We start from the raw sequence: 8417 nt of genomic DNA on the forward strand, positions 1-8417 counted from the left end.
ATGAGGATCCCAACGCTCACTTGGTGAATTTCTTAGAGTTTTGCGACACTTTTAAAATCAATGGTGTTTCTGATGATGCCATTCGCCTTCATTTGTTTCCCTTTTCGTTGAGGAATAAGGCAAAACTTTGGTTGAACTCGTTACCACGAGGGTCAATCACTACTTGGGAACAAATGACTGAAAAGTTTTTATTAAAATATTTTCCACCGGCTAAAACAGCCAAATTACACAATGATATCTCCTCTTTAATGCAGATGGATTTAGAAACACACTATGATGCATGGAAGAGATACAAGGATCTGTTGAGAAGGTGCCCTCTCCATGGGTTACCACTCTGGCTACAGGTTCAAACATTTCACAATGGCCTGAATCCTTCGACTCGACAGATAATTGATGCAGCCGCTAGTAGAACTATCAATAATAAGACACCTGAGGATGCTTATGAATTTATAAAAGAGATGTCACTGAATAATTATCAGTGGCAAGTCATGAGGACAAAATCAACGAAAATAGCCGGCGTTTTAATGTCGATTCAGCAACCATGCTCTTTAGTCAGGTAGAACTTTTCAATAGAAAAATTAACAGTTTTCTTAGTTCTTTACAGGTTCACCCAGTAATACAGTGCGAAGCAAATAGAGGTGGATCACGCAATTCAGAATATCCACCCTATGGCCACAACATTGAGAACGAGTAGCTAACATGGGTAATAATCTTCGATCTCAAAATAATCCTTATAGTAATACTTACAATGCAGGATGGAGGAACCACCCAAATTTCTCATAGGGAGGCCAAGGGAATCAGAGACCATCACCACCTCCAGGCTTTCAACAACAACCTTACCAGCAAGAGAAAAAGTCGAACCTTGAGGAGATGCTAACAAAATTCATCTCAAATGTCGAAACTCATTTCCGAATCACCGAGGCAAAGACTTAAAATTAACAAGTGTCGATCCAAGGGCTCGAAACTCAGATAGGTCAGCTCACTAAATTGATATCTGAATGACCACAAGGTAGCCTGTCGAGTAACACTGAATCTAACCCAAGGGAGCAACTCAATGCAATTACCATACAAGATGAGGAAGGGTTAGTTGCACCAGAACTAGAACTGAGGTAGGAAACTGTGGTAAATAAAGGTAAAGGTGTGATGGACCACAATGACCAGAAACCGGTAGGTAAAGAGTACAAACCACGTGTGCCATACCCCAACGAGATAAGGAAAGACCGCATAGACAAACAATTCAGTAAATTCTTGAAATCATTAAAGAAGTTACATACTAACTTACCATTTATTGAAGCTTTTTCGCAGATGCCAAACACAGTCAAATTCTTAAAGAAGCTTTTAATAAATAAGCGGAAGTTGGATGAGGTGTCGCATGTGGAGCTAAATGCGGTTTGCTCAGCCATACTACAGAATAAGCTGGCCAACAAATTAAAAGATCCAAGGAGTTTTACGATTCCCTGTTTAAGTGGTAGCCTAGATGTTAATAATGCTTTGGCTGATTTAGGGGCTAGTATCAATGTCATACCTTAGAAAATGTTTAAGCAACTAGGTCTTGGAAAACCCAAACAAACTAGGATGAGTATTCAATTAGTCGATAAAACAATTATATTTCCTAGGGGTATTATTGAAGATGTACTCGTTAAAATTGACAAATTTATATTCCCAGTTATTTTGTTGTTCTAGACATAAAGGAGGATAGTAACGTTCCTTTAATTTTAGGGAGGCCCTTTTTAGCAACCGCTAAAACTATAATTGATGTTGGCACAGGTGAACTCACACTTCGTGTGGGAGATGAAACAATCACCCTTCAAGCTCGTAATACGAGTAACACATCAAAAATTGAAGGTGGTTGTATAAATAATTCTACTAAAATTGACCATGTGATGCAACCTACTTTGCAGGAAACAAGTTCAAAGAACCTACATGGGCCATGTTCAAGCAATAACAAATGACCTATCTATGAAGAACGAAGGCTATAAATTGAGGAACTAGATGAATGGCAGACACATAAACCAAGGACACATGATAAACCAAAACCACGCCATGACGAGCTCAATGTCGCACCAAATCAACTTAAGGTTGAAGACAAAGTACTATTAGATGCAGCAGACCCTCGTATTACCACTTTTGAACCTAACAGAGCAATCCCTCTTACGGTACTCAATTTTTTCCCATATGGTACAGTCGAGGTAATTCATCCCAAATTTAGCACTTTTAAGGTAAAGATAGCAGGGATGAGGAGTGTAAACTCCTCGCAGCACCATGACCATGCACTAGAAAGGTAAATCGAGCTTAGACTATAAATACGTGCTTCTCAGGAGGCAACCCGAGAACTAACGATGTTAACCTCTTTAAAATTTTAGCTTTTAACATCTAATCACTAACTGAATTATTGAAACACAGGTTTTCTAATCCACACAGCTGGGCACACGGGCGTGCCTTAGGCCATGCTAACACCACGGGAGCATACATGATCGTACGATACGGTCGTGTGAAAATAGGGCAAAATTTTTCCTTAACACGGGATGCGATAAGTGGCCACGGCTGAGTGACGTGGCCGTAGGCGAGTCTATCAAACCAACACGGGCGTGCGACACACCCGTGGCCACCACCCGTGCTCAAGACTGATAAAACAACACGGGCGCGCGCTTTGGTACATGGGTGTGGGAGAAGCGAACGAAGTAGAACACAGTCGTGCGACACGGCTGTGTGAACCAACACATCCAAAGAGCACGGGTGTGTACGAGTCTCAAACGCGCCCAAATTTAAAAATTGCAAAACACACAGGAAAAAATTAGTCACGACCGTGTGCCTCAAAATCTATATAAACTGCTCACTATTCATTATCCCCTTCCCCAAAATCCCTAACCCTAGCCGCTGCAACTTCACACGCCCTACCTACCACCCCCGTGCGCCGACTACAACACCACTACCGACATCCAAAGCTCCTCCCTCTTGCGTTTGTTCATTTTTCCCTCTATTTTCTTCATTCTTTCACTTATTTCATGATATTTTGTTTTATTTTGAGCAAATAATCATAGTTATCATGATACAAATTTTTCATGTTAGTCAATACATTTTGCTGCATTCATCCATTTTTCTTGTTTCTGTAGATTTCATGCTTACCCACATGCATTCATTCACTAGATATTTTCGTTAACATTACTCTCATAGTCCTTTTCATAGTAATAACGTAATTTATCTGATTGGGTTTATTTTTTTAGCATAGTTGTTCTTTCGTACTAACTTCTAAGAAATATCTCTATTAGTTTTACCATGCATATTTTTCCATGCTATTGTTGGGGAGTAATTTTATTTTTATTTTGACTTTCCATTACAGGTATACCATGTTAACCTCACGTGGTAAGAAGACCGTCATCCCCACTTAGAAGAAAAGGAAAGGAGTAATATTCTTCTCGGGTCCTACCGCTGAGATCCGTCACCCTTTCCTCCAGTTCCCCTTGGGACCCCAGGAGGAGCTATTTCAGATATTATGGGCCTGGCCCCTAGGTGTGGGCTACTAAATTGACTGGGTCGCACTTGAACAAGTTCAGATGGCTGACACAGTCTGAGCCCTCCTGACGACTGAACCATAGGGGCTCTTCTTTGAGATCGTCGAGCCGACATACCTCGAGCTTACAATGGAACTCTGCTAGACCTTCCATCTTCAAGTCGTCATGACAAACTTTGACGATCCTGGAATGGTCCAGTTCCGCCTTGGTGGTCTAGTGTGCCAGTTGAGCTTACCGGAGTTTGGAATTGCACTTTGGCTATACATGGAAGAGTTCATGGACGACAATGAACTCGACACCCTCCATTGCCATATCCACTACTCTCCCTCAAAGTGATGGAAGGACCACGTCCCTACCTCGGCCACCTATGATCCTAGCCGCTCTAAGGCATCGACTTTCACCCCATCCCTGCGATACCTACACGCCATCTTGTCCCACACTCTGATAGGACGACGAGAGAGCACAGGCGTCGTCAACACTCACGACTCCTATTTCTTGTGGAGTATGGTGAATAAGTACGTCTTTGACCTTGCCTACTTCATTGCCCTCGCCATCTGCCATCAGACGAAGCGACATAGGAGAAGAGACATCCTTATCGGGCCTTATGTGACTTAATTGGCTCGGCACTTCAGGCTCCTCATCACAGCGGCACAATTATCCTCCCTCACTCTTATCAGCCAGATGTCCCCATAGGGCATCTCGAGCATGCTACATATGAGGATGATCGAGAAACGGCGTGGCACCTACCCTCCTCAGCACCGCCTCAACCAGTCCATCGAGGAGGAGGACCCAGAGGACATTACTAATGATGTCCTTTTACGTCATGAGGACCCACCATCTCAGCCACCACCTATCCATCATCCAGTTCATGCGACGGCTTCATACTCTGACATCTCTGAGCGCCTTACTCGATTTGAGCAGCAGTATTTTCAGTGTTTTGATCACATTGATGCTACTCTTCATCAGATTTGTCAGCACCTTCACATATCATCACCACCACCACCTCGCGAACCATCTAGCGATGACGATGTTTAAAAACATTTTATTTATTATTTTTATTTTCAATTTTATCTCCATTTATCTTCTTTAAGTACTTTTTGTTTTATTTTCCTTTAATATTATTTTAATTTTTGTTTTTATAATTTTTATTGAATAATTTATAGTTTGGTTATTTCTTTACGAGTAATTATGCTTTCTTATATTTCCTAAAGAGTTCTTGATTTTATCACAATTATAAAGAGCTCCAAAGCTCATCATCAAATAGGAACTAAAAACTCCATTAGTAAAGGTTCTCCACGACTGCCATGTCCTACTCGACCACGACCATAGCTACCACCAGATATAATATTCTTTTGTCGCAGGACTTATGAACTAATGAACCTCTACCACCACCGGAGTATCCTCCTCCACTCTCATCATTGCCTTGGTCGATTATTCTCCATAAGTCCAATTCAAGGAGTTCATTCATCATTCAGGAAGTTTCACCTCTCTCCCTATCTTATGATTATATATATATATTTTTCAATATATCCATATTTGTACATTGAGGGAAATGTACATCTTAAGTGTGGGGAGTCTTTTATATCATCATTAGAAATCATTAGAAATCCCTGAATTTTGTCTTATTCTCACGTGAATCACTCATATCACTATTAGAATGAATTTTAATTAATTTATGATTTTTATTGATATATCTTGAATTAAAACATAGGAATTTATGCATTGATTGTTTAAACTTTAAGAAATTCAAGAATCAAGAATGATAAGTTGATTTTTGAAGAATTAAAAACTTTTAGGTTATTTTCCTAAGTTTAGGTATTATCTTGAGTTGAAATTCACAAAGTTTAAATATCAAAAAACCATAATTTTTGTGCGATCTTTAGCCTTTTAGAGCATATTTTATTTCTTTCATGCTCACTTTTATAATGAGTGCGTCAGTATTGATTTGTTATTCTAGAACTTGTTTGATTATGCATGTCAAAACCACACCATTTGATTTGATATGTCAAGATGATAAAGGCACTTAGGTTTAACTCACTCACTCCACAAAAGCCTACCTTCATAATTAACCCTTAGTAATCCCCTTTGAACCTAACAAGCCATTAATTGATTTACCCTCAATGTTAACCCATAACCCATTATTGTTGAAATCCCCTAATTTGATCCCTATTTTTGTCGAGATTTGATTTGAATTTATTGCTTAGCTATGTCTTATTTTTTGTTACAATAATTAAGTTCTATGTAATTTGAGTTGTTCTTAAATATATATATATATATATATATACATATTTATTAATAGTAATTCATCGTTTTTGAGCTTAAAGTATTAATTCCATATTCTGAGAAGAAGCTTACCTGTATTCAACTGATGACTAGTTATTTTTCTAGCTAGGTAATTTTTCAATTCAATCTCAATTCTAACCTTTTCTTTCAACTTGTGACCACACCCCCTAACAAAAGCCACATTACAACCCTCTAAGGACCTTTTTGATTAATGTATCATTTTAATATATAGTGGTGGAGATTTGATTTTCAAGTAAGCCTATGGTAATAACTTTTCATATTGACTAATGAGTGCTTTATTTGATGTCCTTAAACAATGGTTGACAAGGTAAAAATCACCGAGGATGTGATGCGCGCTGAGCGCCAGAACAGAGAGAAAGGTAGAGGTAAGAGGGATATTGAGCCCTCAAATTCTTTTCAAACTTAAGAAAAAGCCCAGAGATGATGGGCCAATTAGAGTTAGGGCCCCTGCTGCTGCTACTACTGGACTGCAGTTTTGTATTGATTGTTGAAAACGCCACCAGGGCGAATGTTGGAAAAAGATGGGTGCATGTCAGAGATGCGGATCATTGAAGCACCGTGTCAGGGATTATCTACGGAGGCTCGAGCAGATGGAAGCTACTGGTTTGGGTAATGTACAGTGAGGGGGTCAGCAGCCACCGAGAGGCCAAAGTCAGGCCAGGGGTGGAAATGGTTTGGGCCGTGGTCGTAGAGCACTGGACTGAGGTGCTGGTCATACTGAGGCAAGGCAGCCGACACTGGTTTATACTGCACGTCACCAAGAAGCCAGAGATGCTCTGGATGTCATTACGGGTATGTTCTTTATCCATAATGTAACTTATACTGCATTAATTGATGTTGGGTCTACACATTCATACATAGCATGCTCTGTGTCTAAGATATTGGGTTTTATGGCTGAAAACACTATGAGTGAGATTACTGTTCTAAGTTCACTGGGGCAAGCCATTCGGATAAATAAGATGTTTAGAGATGTTCCCTTAGAGATACAAGGAGTTATCATTCTGGCCGATCTTATAGAGCTGTCTTTCAGAGAATTCGCCCTAATACTGGGCCACTAAACGGGTTGTACTGAGAACTAAGCAGATGAGGAGGTAGTGATAACTGGAAAACAACAGAACAATTTGAGTAATGTAATTTCTGTGCTAAGGGCCAAGAGGTTGGCTCACAAGGGTTGTGAGGCATTCTTGGCCTATGTCAGTGTTTTGAATATTGGGGACTTTTCGATAAAAGATATTAGGACTGTTAAGGATTTTTCGGACATCTTTCCTGAAAAGCTATCGGGGTTACCTCCAGAACATGAAGTAGAGTTTAGGATTGAGCTCCTTTCTGGTACAGCTCCGGTGTCCATCGCCCCTTACAGAATGGCACCAAAAAAGCTTGTGGAGCTTAAGGCCCAGATTCAAGAATTACTGGACCGTGGGTTTATCAGACCTAGTGTGTCTCCGTGGGGAACACCAGTCTTGTTTGTGAAAAAGAATGATGGATTATTCATATGTGCATCGACTACAGGCAATTGAATAAGTTGACCATGAAGAACAAATACCCTCTGCCAAGGATTGATGATCTGTTCAACCAACTGCAATGAGCGTCGGTGTTCTCTAAAATAGATCTCCGGTCAGGTTATCACCAACTAAGAGTTAAAGAGTTCGATGTGCACAAGATGGTGTTTAGGACTCGTTATGGTCATTATGAGTTCATGGTAATGCTTTTTAGACTGACAAATGTACCGGTAGCTTTTATGGATCTGATGAACTGAGTGTTTCAACCCTATCTGGATCAGTTTGTTGTAGTATTTATCGATGATATACTGGTGTATTCAAGGACTAAAGATGAACATGATGACCATCTACGAGTAGTTCTACAAATTTTGAAGGAGAAACAACTGTATGCAAAATTCAGCAAGTGTGAATTCTAGTTATGTGAGGTAACGTTTCTTGGTCATGTGGTATCTGCTGAGGGGATTAGGTTGATCCTCAGAAGATTGAAGCTATTTTGGATTGGAAACAGCCTAAGAATGTATAAGAAATTCGTAGTTTTCTAGGACTAGTTGGGTACTATCAAAGATTTGTAGAGGGGTTCTCATTGATTGCCATCTCCTTAACTAAGCTATTACGCAAGGGCGTGCCATTTAACTGGACTGATGTGCAGCAGAAGAGCTCTGAGAAGCTCAAGAAAGTTCTAACTGAGGCCTTTGTCTTGATTCAGCCAGAGTTTGGGAAAGAATTTACTGTCTACAGTGATGCATTACAAGTTGGCTTGGGTTGTGTGTTGATGCAATGGGGTAAGGTGGTAGCTTATGCATCTCACCAACTTAAAACGCATGAGATAAATTATCCGACGCATGACTTGGAGTTGGCTGCAGTGGTGTTCACATTGAAAATTTGGAGGCATTACTTGTACAGTGAGAAGTGTATCATTTACACGGGTCACAAAAGCCTCAAGTATCTCCTCACTTAGAAGGAGTTAAATCTTAGGCAACGTAGATGGATTGAGCTGCTTAAGGATTATTACTGTTCGATTGAATACCATCCTGGTAAGGCCAATATGGTGGCTGACGCACTGAGCCGTAGGGCTAAGACTGATCTGAGAGCAATGTTTGCT

The 8417-nt window shown here is 40.2% G+C and overlaps 1 non-coding gene across 1 annotated transcript; it reads right to left on the reverse strand.

Moving 5' to 3' along the window:
- Positions 1-222: 222 nt before the first annotated feature.
- LOC128287700 (small nucleolar RNA R71) lies at positions 223-328 on the reverse strand. The gene has a single exon (XR_008278400.1). It is a non-coding gene; the product is annotated as a small nucleolar RNA R71 (small nucleolar RNA).
- Positions 329-8417: the final 8089 nt, after the last annotated feature.

This window comes from Gossypium arboreum, chromosome 13, assembly GCF_025698485.1.
Source record: "Gossypium arboreum isolate Shixiya-1 chromosome 13, ASM2569848v2, whole genome shotgun sequence".
Taxonomy (NCBI): domain Eukaryota; kingdom Viridiplantae; phylum Streptophyta; class Magnoliopsida; order Malvales; family Malvaceae; genus Gossypium; species Gossypium arboreum.